The 20580-nt window shown below is 40.9% G+C and overlaps 2 pseudogenes; both read left to right on the top strand.

The window, feature by feature from the left end:
- The first annotated feature begins 6311 nt into the window (after positions 1–6311).
- On the top strand, positions 6312–6491 carry LOC150075884 (small nucleolar RNA U3; annotated as a pseudogene).
- A 12562-nt stretch (positions 6492–19053) lies between these two features.
- Positions 19054–19234, top strand: LOC150075883 (small nucleolar RNA U3; annotated as a pseudogene).
- The last annotated feature ends 1346 nt before the right edge of the window (positions 19235–20580 follow it).

The following is a 20580-nucleotide window of genomic DNA, read 5'->3' as shown; positions in this document are numbered from 1 at the left end:
CAAAGTTTTTGCAGTACTTTGATCCGAGGTGGGATTCGAACCCGCGGACTTTGGGTTGCTAGGTAGGCACTTTACCCACACGGTCCGACGTGAAACAAGTGAGGAGGATATTTAAAAAAAGAGGAGATGGAGGGAAGAGTGTGTCTGTGTTAGTAGTACTAACATGTGGCGCAAGTGTATGATCTTATGCAGCATCAGCCAAAAAAAAAAAAAAAAAAAAATCACACCATTCCCTCCAAATACCTGTCCAGTTCCTGCTTAAATTTATTTAACTTATCAATTGTGTTTGCTATCAGAACAGTTAATGTGTGACAGTCTTTTTATGAAACTTTTAGGAGGGTGAATTATTATATTAATATATATATTTAAAATTAATAATATAAATAGTGTACTTCGTAATTAATTATTAATATATGATTATTAATTTTTAAATTATCCACAAGATGGCACCAGTCTTCAAAGAGGACTTGAGGACTTCAAAGAGACAAAAAACAATAGGGCATATGGCCCTATTGTTTTTTTTTTAAAGATGATTCTGAGAATTCATGTAGTCTGCGACTCCATATTATTATTATTATTATTATTATTATTATTATTATTATTATTCATATGGTGCGTCCTTAGATTGTCGGATTTTAAATGTGCTGCAGCTTATGTTTATTATTTGGTATGTTTTCTGGATATAATCTCATAATACCTGATAATCAATAGAATCAGCCATAAATATGCTACAAATGGAGTAAATTAATTTTAATTTTCTTATGGGGTTAACTTAATTGTGTCCGTTCTTGTACTCTACGTTGTCGGCTACGACTCTGACCATGCGGTCGCCGTAGCGATAATTTAGGGGAGGCGGCTGTCTTTTAATTAACTTGCCACAGCTACAGCTGAGTTTTTACTGGGGAGGGAATCCTCCCTGTGTAATTTGCATTGTACCTGTACTATAAGATACTTTGCTTACTTCCGCGAATGAACTCGAGTAATGGAAATATGAAAGAACAAAGACACTTATGGCCGCCATATTGCATCGGTTAGTGTTATTACTGCAGTGACTCGTGTTCGGAAATAAACTGAGTGCCATTACGAGCTGAGTGCTGCTACGAGAGGAAATCAGATTGATTGGAGGATACACAGCGGACTTTGCTGCTTAAATTTTTTTTTTTTTTCGTTGGACATATTGAAACAGATAGGCAATACGTCTGAGGAGAAGAACAAACTGTGGAACCCCGTTGTCGTGCTGTTGAAGGCCGCTGAACTGGGACCTTCGGATGAAGAACTTAAAAAAAGGGAATCACTGCTTTTCCCCCAAACACACATTAAATATACTATGGCAAGGAAAAAACAGAACAGACCTGTTCTTCAAATATCCAAGGAAAAAATACTCGAACAGCACGAGAATGACTCTATCCAACAAGTAGAAGAGACTAATCAGCCCTGCAAACCTACCTTTCGAGCGCGCATTGATACAGACGCTACATATTCTAATGTCCTTAAGAATGATACTAAGGGCTATAATGAACCACCACAACCAGAGACAACCCAATCAATAGAGGCCAATTTACCTGGCATCATCTTTAATATGTCCACCCTCCCCGAGAGATCCATTATGGATCACGTTTTCGCCCTCAGGTCAGAGATAGAAACACTAATGGCCAAATCGGATAGTTAAATTACCACTTCTCTCAGAGGAGAAATAATTCAAATCTGGAAATCATTTTACTAAATTCCCACATTTAAAACGAGAAGGCTCAGGCCAAATTAGAGGCTTACCAAGTACAGCGGAAATCTAAAAACCAGCAGCGCTCCTGCTCTTATGCTGATGCGCTGAAGAATTTAAAACCCAGTTCAAATAACTTAAATAAGGCACCAATGACAAGAAAGAAGATTCTCATAAAGGAACCACACTTTGTTGTTCTCAAGCCCACACACCCAGAATCTACAAAAACTAGTGAGGAACTAAAACAGATAGTAATTACAGAATTGACCACAGACTTCCAAAACACTAGGATCAATTCGATTAGAAAGATTCGAAATGTGCTGGTAATCATAGAAACTGAATCTGGCCAAGAAACTGCTGATATTATGAACAACCCGAAGATACCAATGCTTGGACTCATAGCTGCGCCACCAAAGAAAAGAGGGCCCTCCATTATTGTCTTTGATTTTGACAAAGATCTCACCCCTACAAAGGTGCGGGACGAACTATACGGAAGAAATACTCGGAGAACACTCCCAGACGTGAACCCGGAGGAAATTATTACCCCAAAGTATCAAACAAAGTCTAGAAATGTAAACAGTGTAAACTGGATTTTCGAAATTTCCCCTATTGCTTGGCAAACAATCATTCACCAAGACAGAGTTTTCATAAACTGGGGCAGCCACGCGCTTCAGGGAGCGCGTGGCTGTACCCAAATGCTTTAAATGCTGCAGATTTGGGCACACAACTCACACCTGCACCCAGGCTGCTGCTACTTGTGGCCATTGTGCTGAAAACGGCCACGAGTATAATACGTGCCCTAATAAAGAAAAACTGCCCGTCGTGCAAATTGCAAGGGACAGAAGATGCCTCACGAACACTCTATCCGTTACAACAAATGTCCGATATATTTAAAGGCGAAGAGTTTACACCAATCAAAGACTGATTATGGTCCAACGTCTTAAACCATACAACACCAGCGTCCTGAAGATACTCCAAATAAATGCACAACGGGCAAAAGCAGTAGCTGAACAACTAAGAATAAAAGCAGATGAAGACAACTTTGAGATTCTGACCTTACAGGAACCATACTCCTATGCAAATAAGGTCAAGGGGTACCCCCTCACCTATAAAATTACTCAATTTGATGAAGAGGCTCCCTGGGCTGCAATAGCAACTAGTAATCCTGACATAACTGTCACCAAAATCCGCCATTTATGCACAGCCTGGGTGGCATGTGCCCACATCCTTAGCTCCCTGGGAAATTTTTATATAGTCTCATTACATTGCAGGCCGGGGGTTGATATACTTCCATTCACGAGGTATCTGTAGATCGTTCTCACAACTCTCCCAAAAGATTATTATCGGTGCTGACATCAACTGCAGGTCGCCTGTATGCTTCGGCACTACTGCTGATAGGCATTACTGTAGAAACAGCCAAAAACCTGAAGATCTTCTGGCAAATTCACAGCTTACTGTTCTAAACAGGCCGAACTACCTTTCCACCTTTTGTAATACCCTGTGGGAATCCACAATTGATCGGCTACGAGAAATATATCAAACTTCATCGTGGGTTGGGCTGTCCAGGACTCCTGGACCACCTCAGACCACAGGGCCATAACACACAAGATAACGAGATCCTTGGAAAGAATCCCAACTCCATGATGTACCCTTCAAAGGTATGCCGCCTCCAGAGCAAAATGGGACATTTTTGCGCAGTAGCTACGATCCTTAGCCCAGCAGCTGCAAGTTAATAATTACCATCTCACTGATCCTGATGCCTACCAGAGAAAAGTCACAAATATAATTAAAGAAGCTAGCAACTGCGCCATTCCTAAAAAGAAACCCATTCCTGGTGCTGTCCCGTTGTGGTGCCCACAACTCCGGCGGGAGGTTAACTTCAGAAGAAGAGCCTTCCAACGAGCGCGACGGTCCTGGCCAGCTGCAGAAGTAGAGGCTCTCCGCCAGCAATACAGAGAGATCAGAAATATATACACGGCTACTATCAGGAAACGAAAGCAAACATCATGGGAACAACTTGTTTCCGCAACTGGAAACACCGATCCCTGGAGTGTAGTCTATAAAATCACAACCAAAAAACCCCCAAGAGGGGAGGTAATGACAGCAACAATAACCACTCAAGGTAACATAACAACCTCATGGGACAGATCCATCGATAACATATTAGATACAATTATCCAACCAGTGATGGATCCTTGTACAAGTCAACAACTCTGCCAGGACAACAATATTACTGAGGAGCTGCACACTACTGAGGAGCTGCACACTGAAACTCATAGAGTCCGCAATAATAAATGTCCAGGACCAGACCTACTCGAATCAGAGATTATAAGGAAGACTGTCGAGCTTTCTCCATACCTCATCCTCGACCTGTTCAATCACTGCCTGCATACAGGAATCTTCCCATCTGATTGGAAGATAGCTAACATGCGCCTGATTCTGAAAAACCCAACCAAGCCTCCAGAAATCCCATCCTTTTATAGACCGATTGCCCTGTTATCTGTGCTAAGCAAGCTTTTTGATTACCTACTACACAGTAGAATCAGAGTACATTATAATGCAGCAAATTTATCCTCTACAAGCCAGTATGGTTTCAAACAAGGATGCTCAACAGTTGATGCACTCCAGAATATCCTTGCAACTGCCACACACTCCAATAGAAAATATTTCCTGATTATTGTCATTGACTTTGCTGGAGCGTTCGGCTCACTCTGGTGGCCGAGCATCCTCAGCCGACTAAGACGTGCCTGTCTTCCCGGAAACCTTTATAACACCATATGAAGCTACCTCACAGCCAGAGAAATAAATGTCAATGCACTATATTGCAGAGTCAAACGCCAGGTTTACAGTGGGTGTCCCCCAAGGCTCGGTACTGGGGCCTCTGCTTTGGAATGTTGTACTTGATGACTTCCTCAACACTAACCTTAATGAAGTTATCTCTCAGGCCAGACAGCAGAGCGCAGCTAGAAAATTCTGCAAACCAGGCTCTCTTGATATAACAAAACTGGGCAAGGGATCATAATCTTCAAATCTCTTTAATGAAGACTAATTCCATCTTACTGAAAGGGTCCCTCAGAAGACGTCCACAAATTAAGATAAACGAGACCACAATACGTTTCACTAAGGAATTGAAATATCTAGGAATAATCCTGTACTCAGGACTTACATTCCTCCCACATTTGAAACACATGCAGACAAAATTAAGGAACTACACTGCCATGGTCGCCAGAGTTTCGCGACGGGATTGGAGCGTCAACCGCCGCACTCTCTCGCTGTTCTACATTTCATTTATCTGCAGATTCTTAATGCATGAAGAATCACTGCTGATAATGAAATCAAGAGTATTCCTCCCTCTAGTTGCCTCCCGAACATGCTGATGTAGAAAATAATCATCCAATAAATCCACAAAAGCCCTGCTAGTGTGTGATTTACTGGCCCACTCTATTTCCCCGTACAGTTTCTTATTATACTCATCACAGTCATTAGGCCTATAGCACACTCCTATTCTCAATTTTGATCTCTCAATGCTTATGTCACACCAAACTGACTCGACACTGCACTGTCCAGCGATGTGTCGACTGGCTTCGCTTCCTTGGATTTTATGTATTTCTTAACTAATAGCATAACCCCTCCCCCCTTCCTATCCTGTCTATCCTTTCTGTAGACGTCGTACTCCCCAAATTGCAGTTCTGCACCCCTTATATCTGTGTGACACCACGTCTCTGATATTCCAACAATATCTACCTTTGATGTTTTGAGCAATACCTCAAATTCATCAAATTTATTTGCCAAATTCCTAGCATTGGTGTACACGCAAGTATACATGCACCTGTTTCTATTCTTAGCTACCCTAACACAACCCATGTGTTTACTTGTACCGCAATGACTCCCAGCAGTGTCTGAAATATCCTGCATCTTGTTTTTCAGGCGTCTGCTCATTCCAATAGAAGCAGTGCAAGAATCTCTTTCACCTCTGCCAGTAGCTACTGTTAATCTATTCTTCTTTGTCTCCCCCCAAGCTAGCAGTTTTCCGACCCACCTAACACTGCCTCGATAGCATCAGCAAATATTCTTGCACCCCTTCTATTTAAGTGTATCCCATCCCTGTAGAAGCAATCTCTCCTATTAACAAGTACAGTCCAGGCTGAAAAAAATTCTACCCCTTGAGCCTTGCACAATCTTTCCAGGGCCGAATTGATCGACAAGGCTCTCATCATATACTCCCTCCTATTGTGTCTGGGCAGAATTGCAGACACTTTCAAATTCGACCCTATTTCTCGGCTTTTTTTCAACAGTGACCTGTACTTGTTAAGCAATTCTGCCGGTCTCCTACTCTTGATATCATTAGTGCCAACGTGTATCACCTTTTGTGCCCTTAAAAGGTGATTTCTTGGTGATTCCTTTTTACTTTCTGTCTCTCTTTCTCTCGCTCAGGGTAATCGAAGAATTTTTTTTTTTTTTTTGGCTGGTGCAACATAACCCTCAGGCTTCCTTGCACAATAATAATAATAATAATAATAATAATAATAATAATTTATTCTTTTGGCCATTGATTTGTTTACATGTAGTGCAATACCAGGGCAACTCGTTGTGAAAGTAAAGTTTTTACTTCTGTTTTGTAAACTCGCAGCGAACTCAACCACGACGAAGAGTGGTGGAGTTTCATCCTGAGCGTGACAATGACTTAGTTTGCCAATTTTTGGTGGTGAAACTTGTCATGGAAGAGATGGAAGACCGTTCCATCTCTTTATGAAAAGGGATGTAGCCTAGTGGTCAGGCGCGCGGGTGCATAAGTACACGTGCCTTGAATGACTGGGGTTCAAGCCCGTGACTGCTGAATACGGTGCTGTTTCTTATAATCTGTCTGTCTTGTGAACTCCTCTGACCGTTTGGTCGTCCCGGAGTATAAACAGAAAATTTATAGAAAATTTATTATGTAGGGAGGAAGCTCGTTCTGAGTGTGTTTTTACTTATTCAGAATATACGCACATTTGTTTCTTATATCGCGATTTAAGAGAAATAATTTCTCTTAATATAGCATTAATATCAATACTGTTATTAATTTTTAGAGAAATAATTTCTCTTAACAATGCATTAATAAGAACTGGAGTTTGGAAATCCTCATTATAATCGAGAATCAGTATCTGACCGGTAGATGGCACTGCCTACACTGCTTCATATCAGCTAATGGCTATACATACAGCTAAGACGTCCTGAGACTGAAAAATACTGTTTTAGTTTTCTTTACAGGTCACGAGAGGAAGCTCTTTGCATAAAATACACGATGTTAAAAAAACTATTTCATGATAGCCTACAATTAAGAATACAGTACTATTTTTTGGAGCCGTCCCACGCAAATAACAATATCAACTCAGGGGTAATCACATTGTTTGCGCAGGCACGCTACTCAACTAAGTAGGGTTAATAAAAATATGAAATTTGAATTTTAACGTAGGAAATATTTTTGGAATATAGCGTCGAAATTTCATAACATCTTATATTATCTCGAGCTGCATAATTTCGTGCTCGAAGTAACCCGAATAATATCGAGAAAACACACAGGAAACTTGGCTTGTGGTTTGGTAAAAACTATATATGATTATAATAACCTTAATAACTTATAAAATATGAGGAAATGGCTCAAATCTTATATAGCATTTATTGGAAAACCTAATAATAATTCAAATTTATTAGAGAATTTTCAAACGGTCTAAGTTGTATAAAATAAACTAGTTGATTAAAATACACCTTTATTTCATCTGAATAAGGTTAATACATTAAAGTATCCAGCAAAAATTATTTATGTTAGATGGTTTAAAAATTCCATTAATATAACCCGGTCCTATGTAACGGACAATTCCTCTGACAATTCCTGTCTTTGTTCGAAGCCATCCAAGATGTGCCATCTAGTTATTGGCCAAACGGATTCTGTGGCCATAATGCACCAGCCAAAAAAAAAAAAAATCAAACCATTCCCTCCAAATGCGTGTCCAGTTCCTTCTTAAATTTATTTAACTTATCAATTGTGTTTGCTATCAGAACAGTTAATGTGTGACAGTCTTTTTATGAAACTTTTAGGGGGGGGGGTGAATTATTATACAAATATTTATGAATATATATATATATATTTAAAATTAATAAATGTTAATTAATAATATAAATACTGTATTTCGTAATTAATTGTTAATTTTTAAATTATCCACAAGATTGCGCCAGTCTTCAAAGAGGAGTAGCATACGGCCCTATTGTTTTTTTTTTTAAAGATGATTCTGAGAATTCATGTAGTCTGCGACTCCATATTATTATATTATTATTATTATTATTCATATGGTGCGTCTTTAGATTGTCGGATTTTAAATGTGCTGCAACTTATGTTTATTATTTGTTATGTTTTTAACCCTGGGAATGGGTCAACCCCAACCAGCGATTGCCTAACAGCAATCCCATTAAGCATTAAAGTCAAACGCAATTTTTTTTTTTTTTTTTTAAATAGGTCCTAGCCACTAAAATCTCAGGAAACTAGGTGGCTGGATTTGCCAGAGCAATTTGTTGTGATACTGGATACACCCAGCTAGCCTCCACGTGGCAGGGTATGGGCAACGTAGGGGCCTGGCGGCCAGTAAGCCGGATAAACAATGGGCACAACAAATCACACTGCACAGACACGGCCCACACACTTTCCAATCTCTGGCTTGACAGTGTACTGTCCTCGATACAGTGAAACACGCGGAGATGGGAGAAATCCCAGGTGCCGTCTGACACGAACATACCTTATGGGGAGGGGATCCTCCCTGTGTAATTTGCATTGTAACTGTACCATAACATACTTTGCTTACTTCCGCGAATGAACTCGAGTAATGGAAATATGAAAGTACAAAGACACTTATAGCCGCCATATTGCATCGGTTAGTGTTATTACTGCAGTGACTCGTGTTCGGAAATAAACTGAGTGCCATTACGAGCTGAGTGCTGCTACTAGAGCAAATCAGATTGATTGGAGGATACACAGCGGACTTTGTTGCTTAATTTTTTTTTTTTTTTTCGTTGGACATATTGAAACAGATAGGCAATATGTCTGAGGAGAAGAACAAATTGTGCAACCCCGTAGTCGTGCTGTTGAAGGCCGCTGAACTGGGACCTTCGGATGAAGAACTTACAAAAAGGGAATGACTGCTTTCCCCCAAAACGCACATTACAAATACTATGGAAAGGAAAAAACAGAACAGACCTGTTCTTCAAATATGCAAGAAAAAATACTGGAACAGCACGAGAATGACTCTATCCAACAAGTAGAAGACACTAACCAGCCCTGCAAACCTACCTTTCGAGCGCGCATTGATACAGACGCTACATATTCTAATGTCCTTAAGAATGATACTAAGGGCTATAATGAACCACCACAACCAGAGACAACCCAATCAATAGACGCCAATTTACCTGGCATCATCTTTGATATGTCCACCCTCCCCGAGGGATCCATTATGGATCAAGTTTTCGCCCTCAGGTCAGTGATAGAAACACTAATGGCCAAGTCGGATAATCAAATTACCACTTCTCTCAGAGGAGAAATAATTCAAATCTGGAAATCATTTTACTAAATTCCCACATTGAAAACGAGAAGGCTCAGGCCAAATTAGAGGCTTACCAAGTACAGCGGAAATCTAAAAACCAGCAGCGCTCCTGCTGTTATGCTGATGCGCTGAAGAATTGAAAACCCAGTTCAAATAACTTAAATAAGGCACCAATGACAAGAAAGAAGATTCTCATAAAGGAACCACACTTGGTTGTTCTCAGGCCCACACACCCAGAATCTACAAAAACTAGTGAGGAACTAAAACAGACAGTAATTACAGAATTGACCACAGACTTCCAAAACACCAGGATCAAGTCGATTAGAAAAACTCGAAATGTGGGGGTAATCATAGAAACTGAATCTGGCCAAGAAGCTGCGGATATTATTGACAAGCCGAAGATAGCAATGCTTGGACTCATAGCTGCGCCACCAAAGAAAAGAGGACCCTCCATTTGTGTCTTTGATGTTGACAAAGATCTCACCCCTACCCAGGTGCGGGACGAGCTATACGGAAGAAATATTCGGAGAACACTCCCAGACGTCAACCCGGAGGAAATTATTACCCCAAAGTATCAAACAAAGTCTAGAAATGTAAACAGTGTAAACTGGATTTTTGAAATTGCTCCTATTGCTTGGCAAACAATCATTCACCAAGACAGAATTTTCATAAACTGGGGCAGCCACGCGCTTCAGGAAGTGCGTGGTTGTACTAAAATGCTTTAAATGCTGCAGATTTGGCCACACCATTCACACCTGCACCCAGGCTGCTCCTACTTTTGACCATCGTGCTGAAAAGGGCCACGAGTATAATACGTGCCGTAATAAAGAACAACTGCCCGTCTGTGCAAATTGCAAGTTACAGAAGATGCCTCACGAACACTCTATCCGTTACAACAAATGTCCGATATATTTAAAGGCGAAGAGTTTACACCAATCAAAGACTGATTAGGGTCCAAAGTCTTAAACCATACAACACCAGCGTCCTGAAGTTACTCCAAATAATTGCACAACGGGCAAAAGCAGTAGCTGAACAACTAAGAATAAAAGCAGATGAAGACAACTTTGATATTCTGATCTTACAGGAACCATACTCCTATGCAAATAAGGTCGGGGGTACCCCCCACACCTATAAAATTACTCAATTTGATGAAGAGGCTCCCTGGGCTGCAATAGCAACTAGGAATCCTGACTTAACTGTCACTAAAATCCCACATTTATCCACAGCCTGGGTGGCATGTGCCCACATCATTAGCTCCCTGGGAAATTTTTATATGGTCTCATTATATTGCAGGCCGCGGGTTGATATACTTCCCTTCACGAGGTATCTGGAGATCGTCCTCACAACTCTCCCAAATGAGAAGATTATTATCGGTGCTGACGTCAACTGCAGGTCGCCTGTCTGGTTCAGCACTACTGCTGATAGGCATTACTGTAGGAACAGCCAAAAACTTGAAGATCTTCTGGCAAATTCACAGCTTACTGTTCTAAACAGGCCAAACAACCGTCCCATCTTTTGTAATACCCTGTGGGAATCCACAATTGATGTCACACTGGCTACGAGAAATATATCAAACTTCATCGTGGGTTGGCCTGTCCAGAACTCGTGGACCACCTCAGACCCCAGGGCCATAACATACCAGTTAACGAGATCCTTGAAATGAATCCCAACTCCATTTTGTACCCTTCAAAGGTATGCCAACTCCAGAGCAAAATGGGACATTTTCGCGAAGTAGCTACGCTCTTTAGCACAGCAGCTGCAAGCTAATAATTACCATCCCACTGATCCTGATGCCTACCAAAGAAAAGTCACAAATATAATTAAACAAGCTAGCAACTGCGCCATTCCTTGGAAGAAACCCATTCCTGGAGCTGTCCTGTGGTGGTGCCCAGAACGCCAGCGCCTCCGCCGGGAGGTAACTTCAGAAGAAGACGCCATCCAACGAGCGCGACGGTCCTGGCCAGCTGCAGAAGTAGAGGCTCTCCGCCAGAAATACAGAGAGATCAGAAATATATATACACGGCTACTATCAGGAAACGAAAGCAAACATCATGGGAACAACTTGTTTCCAGAACTGGAAACACCGATCCCTGGGGTGTAGTCTATAAAATCACAAACAATAAACTCCCGAGAGGAAAGGTAATGACAGCAACATTAACCCCTCAAGGTAACATAACAACCTCATGGGACAGATCCATCGATAACATATTAGATACAATTATCCAACCAGCAATGGATCCTTGTACAAGTCAACAACTCTGCCAGGACAACAGTATATACATTCCAGAACTTCAAGAGCCGCCCTTCACTATTGAGGAGCTGCACACTGCAACTCATAGAGTCCGCAATAATATATGTCCAGGACTAGACCTACTCGAACCAGAGATTATAAGGAAGACTGTGGAGCTTTCTCCATACGTCATCCTCGATCTGTTCAATCACTGCCTGCATACAGGAATCTTCCCATCTGATTGGAAGATAGCTAACATGCGCCTGATTCTGAAAAACCCAACCAATCCTCCAGAAATCCCATCCCCTTATAGACCGATTGCCCTGTTATGTGTGCTAAGCAAGCTTTTTGACTACCTACTACACAGTAGAATAAGAGTACATTATAATGCAGCAAATTTATCCTCTACAAGCCAGTATGGTTTCAAACAAGGATGCTCAACAGTTGATGCACTCCAGAATATCCTTACAACTGCCACAAACTCCAATAGAAAATATTTCCTGATTATTGTCATAGACTTTGCTGGAGCGTTCGACTCACTCTGGTGGCCGAGCGTCCTCAGCCGACTAAGACGTGCCTGTCTTCCCGGAAACCTTTATAACACCATAAGAAGCTACCTCACAGCCAGAGAAATAAATGTCAATGCACCATATTGCAGAGTCAAACGCCTGGTTTACAGGGGGAGGGGCGTGTCCCCAAGGCTCGGTACCGGGGCCTCTCCTTTGGAATGTTGTATTTGATGACTTCCTCAACACTAACCTTAATGAACTTATCCCTCAGGCCTATGCAGATGATCTGGTCCTGGCCGTGTCTGCAGACAGCAGAACGCAGCTAGAAAATTCTGCGAACCAGTCTCTCTTGATATTACAAAACTGGGCAAGGGATCATAATCTTCAAATCTCTTTAATGAAGATTAATTCCATCTTACTGAAAGGGACCCTCAAAAGACGTCCACAAATTAAGATAAACGAGACCACAATACGTTTCACTAAGGAATTGAAATATCTAGGAATAATCCTGTACTCAGGACTTACATTCCTCCCACATTTGAAACACTTGCAGACAAAATTAAGGAACTACACTGCCATGGTCGCCAGAGTTTCGCGACGGGATTGGAGCGTCAACCGCCGCACTCTCTCGCTGTTCTACAAAGCAATATTTCTACCGGCGATTACATACGCTGCAGTGATCTTGTATCCGAGAGCAAAAATCGTAATAAACAGAAGGAAGCTTGAAACTATTCAAAGATTTATCCTCCTTACCATTAGCAGGGCCTGCCGTACCGTCAGTACCCATGCCCTTCATGTGTTGGCAGGCGCCCTTCCTTTGGACCTGAGGTGATACGTTGCGGGCTTCTCTACCAACTATCAAAAGGTACCACGGTGACGTTCTTGGACTACACCATTGATCCACTAACAACTTGAATGCTAAAAAGAAGCGCCTTAGCCTCCACTTACAACAGACATGGCAAGATAGATGGGCTAATTCTACTAAACGAGATATCACTAGGACATTTATTCCACATATCAACAAGGTATATCCCAAGTCTACTTCATGTTTCTCCCCCGACCTATACGCAACTTTCTTGCTAACTGGTCACGGATCCATCACAGCCAAACTCTCAAGTCTTGGAATTAGTGATGATCCCCTCTGCCACTGCGGAGAGCTGGAGAGTTGGTCTCACCTAATGCATGACTGCCCTTTGTATGAGGACCTTCGCTGCATTCTGATTACTAGAATTAACTTCCATCCAAAATTCCAGGAGCGTGACTTGTTGGACAGCGATAGAGAGTACAATGCCTTCTCGCAATATTGCCAGGAGTTCTTCACAAGAAGATCCCTACAGCTGGAATATATACCTGATCAACTCGTCTTGCCCAAATTCAAGCTGGACTGTCAACGACTACCATCACTAATGGCATGTGACCTCTGTCCCATGGATGACAACACTGCTTTGGATCTGCCGACCGGGCTAGCCGAGTAGCTAAGGTACCTGCCCGGCAACCCAAAGGTCGCGGGTTCGATTCCCGCCTCGGGCTTGGATCAGAGTACTGCAAAAACCTTGGGAGGTGCAATATGGCCACAGAAGTCAATCAGCTTTGGATCTTCTTGATTTGGACTCTTCACAAACTGTTACTATGATACTGTATTATGCAGTGTCCAAATGGACAGAAGCGCTCAAGCTGCTGCCATTAAGCTTTCGTTGCCACGCTCCCTTGTGTGGTTCTTTTCCTCCACCACCCAGGCAGGGGGGAGGTAACCCCTGGTCGCCTGCCCCCTTGCCATCCCTCTTTTCCCTCTGGTTGGGCATGGGCCTGCTCACTGATTTGTGGGTCATTTTCTCTATGGACCCCTTATCTCTGTCTTTTCCCCCAGCCTTCAGTCTCCCTCCCCCTTCTCTAACTTATAACCAGCGTCTGAACCATCTCTAAATTGCCTGAGCCCTACACCCAAAAACTTAATAATAACATCAGTTGCATAATCAGTAATCCTTTTTGACTGACCCCTGTCTATAGCGTTTTTTCTTTTTTTTTTTTTTTTTTTTTAGGTCCTAGCCACTGAAATCTCAGGAAATTAGGTGGCAGGACCTGCCAGAGTAAATAACTACAATACTAGTGTACCTGCTCTGCCTCCACGGGGCAGAGTGTGGACAACGTTGGAGCCCTTTAGGGGCCCAGCGGCTAAATGACCAGAGGAACAACGGTACACGACACTACACATATACAAAATCCATGCACTTTAAACCTCTGGCTTTGACAGTGTTCTGTTTCACACCCACAATGTATACTACGCGGAGATGGGGGAAACCCCTGGTGCCGTTTGACACTAAACACACTCCACACTTTATTCATATGGTGCAAGGAAGCCTGAGGCTTATGCTGCACCAGCCAAAAAAAAAAAAAAAAAAAAATTCTCGAGTTATCTTGAGAGAGAGAGTCACAAGTAGAAGGGAATCACCAAGAAAGAGAAGAATGATGATATCCAGCAAAGGATCGTGGTTTTGCCATGCCCATACTCCCAGATATGAGCCCCTGAGCCTGAACTACATTTAGTTTGAAGATAGGATTTTGTAAGAATGCTGAAACGTCACCTGTGATAAACCTTAGTACAGATTACATAACCTTTAATTACATGTATTTATAAATTTTGGAAAAAGGTGCCGAAAATTACGTGAAATATAAAAATAAAAATATATAACACAGAAAAGCACACTCCAAAAATTTTTGTTACTGAGAGACTTCGGACAGCTTTATTGCCGATGTTAACACAAGCATTTTTTAAGTGTTATTGCAAACATTCCTTGTATTTTGTCTAATTATTATGCCTAATGTTCACCTGATATCTAATGAAGGACCAGAAAGTCCTGAAACAGGCTATAATAATACCAGAAAATCCTGAAACAGTCTATCATAATAGTCTCATCTTTAAAATAAATTTAGGATTAATCTTTTGTAAATCCATTTTGTCTGATAATAGTTACCAATGGAATTTGTGAAGGCAAAGTTTGTTCTTCTGGGAGGACTAAGCCCATTGCATTAGTTTCAATTCTGCTACCCACAAAAAATACGAAGGAGCAAGATGACTCTTCTAGCTTTATATAATTTCAAGAAAATCAAATAGCATCAGTTAATTCATTAATTTGAATTTTAAAATCCCTTTTTTAAAACAAGCTAATCCAAAAGATAAATATTGATTTGTTTTTAAGTAGTGCAATACCAAGGCAGCTCGCTGTGAAGACAAATTTTATTGTGTCGGTTAATTTATAATTTTTAACATTTTAAATTTCCTTTTTTTAAACAAACTTATTCCAAAAGATAAAGATTAATTCTTCCCCCAGGGGCTCACAGCTGGTGAGTATGGGCTTGGCAAACACAGGAATATCATTCTTCTCTTTGGCATTAGCATTAGCATTAGTAGAGGCATTTGATGCAAGAAAGCAAGCTTATGCACCATCAGCCAAAAAAAAAAAAAAAAACACTTCCACTTCACCCCTCTGTTCGTTCGAAATACCTGTCCAGCTGAGCCTGAAACTTATTTAGGCTATCAACTTCCACAACAAGGGATGGAAGTCTGTTCCACCAACCAACCACCCGCTGGCTAAAGGTAAATTTCCTCACGTATATCCTACATCTGTCTTTCCTCAATTTGAATTTATGCCCTCTCAGGTGATTATTCTGAGCTAGAGGAAGAATCCCATCAGCATTGAGCATGCTCAAACCATTCAAGGCTTTATCAGATCACCTCTATCAGATCACCCGCTGGTGCCTAGTCTCCAGACACTGTAATTTGCAAAACTTAAGCCTTTCTTCGTAAGAGCACCACTTTGTTCAATTCACTAATCTTGTTGCCCTTCTCTGTACTCGTTCCAGCAGCTCTACATCCTTCTTGAAATGATGCCTCCAGACCTGTATACAGTACTCTACGTGTGCCCTGACCATTGCCTTATACAAGGGAATAATCACCTGATTATCCCTCCTAGAAAAATTCCTATATATATTTGACAATACACCATGAGCTACTCTTGCAGCCCGTCTGCACTGCTCAGAGAACTTCATATCTGCCTGCACAACCACCCCCAGGTCCCTTTCATTCTCTACCACTGTCAGTGTAGTAATACAGAGTTGATACGTTGCTCTGGGGTTACTGTTTCCCATGTGTAGTACTTCACATTTGTCAATGTTAAATTTCATTTGCAACCTCTCAGCCCATCTGCTCAACCTTTCCAGATCCTGTTGCAGCAGCATAGTGTCAGTAGTGTCCTTGACAACACTGCCTACCTTTGTATCGTCTGCAAACTTCGACATTAAGCTTGATATACCATCATCAATATCATTTATAAATACAGAAAACAATAATAGACCCAACACTGAGCCCTGAGGGACTCCACTAATAACATTAGTCCACGACGAGCAGCGTCCATTGATTACCACTCTCTGTCTTCTCCCCCTCAGCCACCCCTTTATCCAAAGGCAGCAATTTGCCTCCAATGTCACACTGCTCTAATTTGTGCAGCAGTCTTCCATGTGCAACAGTATCAAAAGCCTTTCTAAGATCCAAGTATATAATATCAAAGTTATTCCCTGCATCCAGTTCTTTTGTGACTGCATCATAGTATCCAATCAAATTGGTCAGGCAAGACTTCCCCTTAACAAAACCATGCTGTCTCCGAGCTATAACTGATGTCTTGTATAAATGATCCTGCAGTGCTTCTTTAACCAGTGACTCCATTAATTTTCCTGGAACAGAAGTTAAGCTCACAGGTCTATAATTACTTGTGTCAGCCTTTGATCCTCCTTTGTGAATTGGGGTCACATTTGCACATCTCCAGTCTGTGGGTACTTCCCCTGAGTCCAAGGAAGCTCTCATAATTATGGCTAAAGGTTTGCTTAATTCCTCTGCTGCCTCCTTTAATATAACTGGATAGATCCCATCCACCCCGGGTGCCTTTTTGTGTTTATCTTCAACAGTTTCTCCTCCACTTTACTCCCAGTCATTTCAAGATTCTGTAGCTTACTGCTAGAGTTGAATACACCTCTGGCATTCCCCTCGCTGAATAACTCCTCATGTGTGAATGTCGATGCAAAATATTCATTTAGTTTGTTAGCTACCTGAGCAGGATCATCAACAGTTGACCCATCGATCTCAAGTGGACCAATCTGATTCATCCCCTTCCTTCTAGAGTTTACATAAGTAAAGAACTCTTTGCTGTTTTTCTTTGCATCCCTTGCCAAAGATTTCCCGTAATCTGCCTTCGCCTGCCTAACCTCCTTTGTAACTTGGTTGCATATCAACTTGTATCTATCATAGGCTTCTGTGTCACGTGTTAATTTGTAAGTATCCCATGCATTTTTCTTCTCTGCCATATGCCTCATTAGTTCATCTGACATCCATTGTGGCCTAAACCTTGAACAATATTTCTTAGTTGGTATATAAAGCCTAGTAGCTTCCAAGATAAGTTCTTTGAATGCTTCCCATTTTGAATTTGCTGTTGGTAACATCATCAGTTGGTCCCACTGTATAGAATTTAAATACTGTCTCAGTCCATCGTAGTCGCCTTTACGGAAGCAATAACCCTTCCCTTTACCCCTAATGGTAGTTACCTCTTTGAGTAAATCCCACTTCAGCACACTGTGATCACTGCCACCTAGTGGTTCATTTATCTGCAGATTCTTAATGCATGAAGAATCACTGCTGATAATCAAATTAAGAGTATTCCTCCCTCCAGTTGCCTCCCGAACATGCTGATGTAGAAAACAATTATCCAATAAATCCACAAAAGCCTTCCTAGTGTATGAGTGACCAGCCCCCAAATTTCAGTCAATATCTGGGAAATTAAAATCTCCCATTATAAGACTCTCTGATTTACTGGCCCACTCTATTTCCCTGTACAGTTTCTTATTATACTCATCAGAGTCATTAGGCCTATAGCACACTCCTACTCTCAATTTTGATCTCCCAATGCTTATGTCACACCAAACTGACTCGACACTGCACTGTCCAGCGATGTGTCGACTGGATTCACTTCCTTAGATTTTATGTATTTCTTAACTAATAGCATAACCCCTCCTCCCTTCTTATCCAATCTATCCTTTCTGTAGACGTCGTACTCCCCAAATTCCAGTTCTGCATCCCTTATATCTGTGTGACACCACGTCTCTGATATTCCAACAATATCTACCTTTGATGTTTTGAGCAATACCTCAAATTCATCAAATTTATTTACCAAACTCCTAGCTTTGGTGTACACGCAAGTATACCTGCACCTGTTTCTATTCTTAGCTACCCTAACACAACCCATGTGTTTACTTGTACCGCAATGACTCCCAGCAGTCTCTGAAATATCCTGCATCTTGTTTTTCAGGCTTCTGTTCATTCCAATAGAAGCAGTGGAAGAATCACTTTCACCTCTGCCAGTGGCTAATGTTAATCTATTAGTCCTTGTATCCCCCCCAATCTAGCAGTTTTCCGACCCACCTAACACTGCCTCGATAGCATCAGCAAATATTCTTGCACCCTTTCTATTTAAGTGTATCCCATCCTGTAGAAGCAGTCTCTCCTGTTAACAAGTACAGTCCAAGCTGAAAAAAATTCTACCCCTTGAGCCTTGCACAATCTTTCCAGGGCCGAATTGATCGACAAGGCTCTCATCATATACTCCCTCCTATTGTGTCTGGGCAGAATTGCAGACACTTTCAAATTCAACCCTAATTCTCGGCTTTTTTTCAACAGTGACCTGTACTTGTTAAGCAATTCTGCCGGTCTCCTACTCTTGATATCATTAGTGCCAACGTGTATCACCTTTTGTGCCCTTAAAAGGTGATTTCTTGGTGATTCCTTTTTACTTTCTGTCTTTCTCTCTCGCTCAGGGTAATAGAAGATTTTTTTTTTTTTTTTTTTTTTTTTTGGCTGGTGAAGCATAAGCCTCAGGCTTCCTTGCACAATAATAATAATAATAATAATAATAATAATAATAATTTATTCTTTTGGCCATTGATTTGTTTACATGTAGTGCAATACCAGGGCAACTCGTTGTGAAGGTAAAGTTTTTATTTCTGTTTTGTAAACTCGCAGCGAACTCAACCACGACGAAGAGTGGTGGAGTTTCATCCTGAGTGTGACAATGACTTAGTTTGCCACTTTTTGGTGGTGAAACTTGTCATGGAAGAGATGGAAGACCGTTCCATCTCTTTATGAAAAGGGATGTAGCCTAGTGGTCAGGCGCGCGGGTGCATAAGTACACGTGCCTTGACTGACCGAGGTTCAAGCCCGTGACTGCTGAATACGGTGCTGTTTCTTATAATCTGTCTATCTTTTGAACTGCTCTGACCGTTTGGTCGTCCCGGAGTATAAACAGAAAATTTATTTATTTATTATGTAGGGAGGAAGCTCGTTTTGAGTGGGTTTTTACTTATTCAGAATATAAGCACATTCGTTTCTTATATCGCGATTTAAGAGAAATAATTTCTCTTAATATAGCATTAATATCAATACTGTTATTAATTTTTAGAGAAATAATTTCTCCTAACAATGCATTAATAAGAACTGGAGTTTGGAAATCCTCATTATGGGACTGCCTACACTGCTTCATATCAGGTAATGGCTATACATACAGCTAAGACGTCCTGCGACTGAAAAATACTGTTTTACTTTTCTTTACAGGTCACGAGAGGAAGCTCTTTGCATAAAATACACGATGTTAAAAAAAACTATTTCATGATAGCGTACAATTAAGAATACAGTACTATTTTTTGGAGCCGTCCCACGCAAATAACAATATCAACTCAGGGGTAATCACATTGTTTGGGCAGGCACGCTACTCAACTAAGTAGGTTAATAAAAATATGAAATTTGAATTTTAACGTAGGAAATATTTTTGGAATATAACGTCGAAATTTCATAACATCCTATATTATCTCAAGCTGCATAATTTCGTGCTCGAAATAACCCGAATAATATCGAGAAAACACACCGGTAACTTGTCTTGTAGTTTGGTAAAAACTATATATGATTATAATAACCTTAATAACTTAGAAGATATGATGAAATCGCTCAAATCTTATATAGCATTTATGGAAAACTTAATAATAATTTAAGTGTATTAGAGAATCTTCAAATCGTCTAAGGCTTATAAAATAATCTAGCGGCATAAAATACACTATTATTTGATCGGAATAAGTTTAATACATTAAACTATCCAGTAAAAATTGCTAATATTAATGGTTTAAAAATTCAATTAATCTATCCAGGTCCTACTAAATGGAAAATTTCTAAAAAAATTTTTTTCCGCTGTAGTTATTTGCCGAAGGGATTCTGTGGCCATAATGCACCTCCCAAAGTTTTTGTAGTACTTCAAACCGAGGAGGGATTCGAACCTGCGAACTTTGGGTTGCTAGGTAGGCACTTTACCCACCCGGTCCGATTTGAAACAAGTGATATAAAAAAGGAGGAGATGGAGAGAAGAGTGTGTCAGTGTAGTAGTAACATGTGACGCAAGTCTATGATCTTATGCAGCATCAGCCAAAAAAAAAAAAAAAAATCACACAATTCCCGCCTGTCCAGTT

This window comes from Mastigoproctus giganteus, chromosome 13, assembly GCF_048544385.1.
Source record: "Mastigoproctus giganteus isolate SK-2022 chromosome 13, ASM4854438v1, whole genome shotgun sequence".
NCBI classification, from domain to species: Eukaryota; Metazoa; Arthropoda; class Arachnida; order Uropygi; family Thelyphonidae; genus Mastigoproctus; species Mastigoproctus giganteus.
The sequence above is the reverse complement of the archived record's forward strand: the minus strand, read 5'-3'. Positions and strand labels throughout refer to the sequence as shown.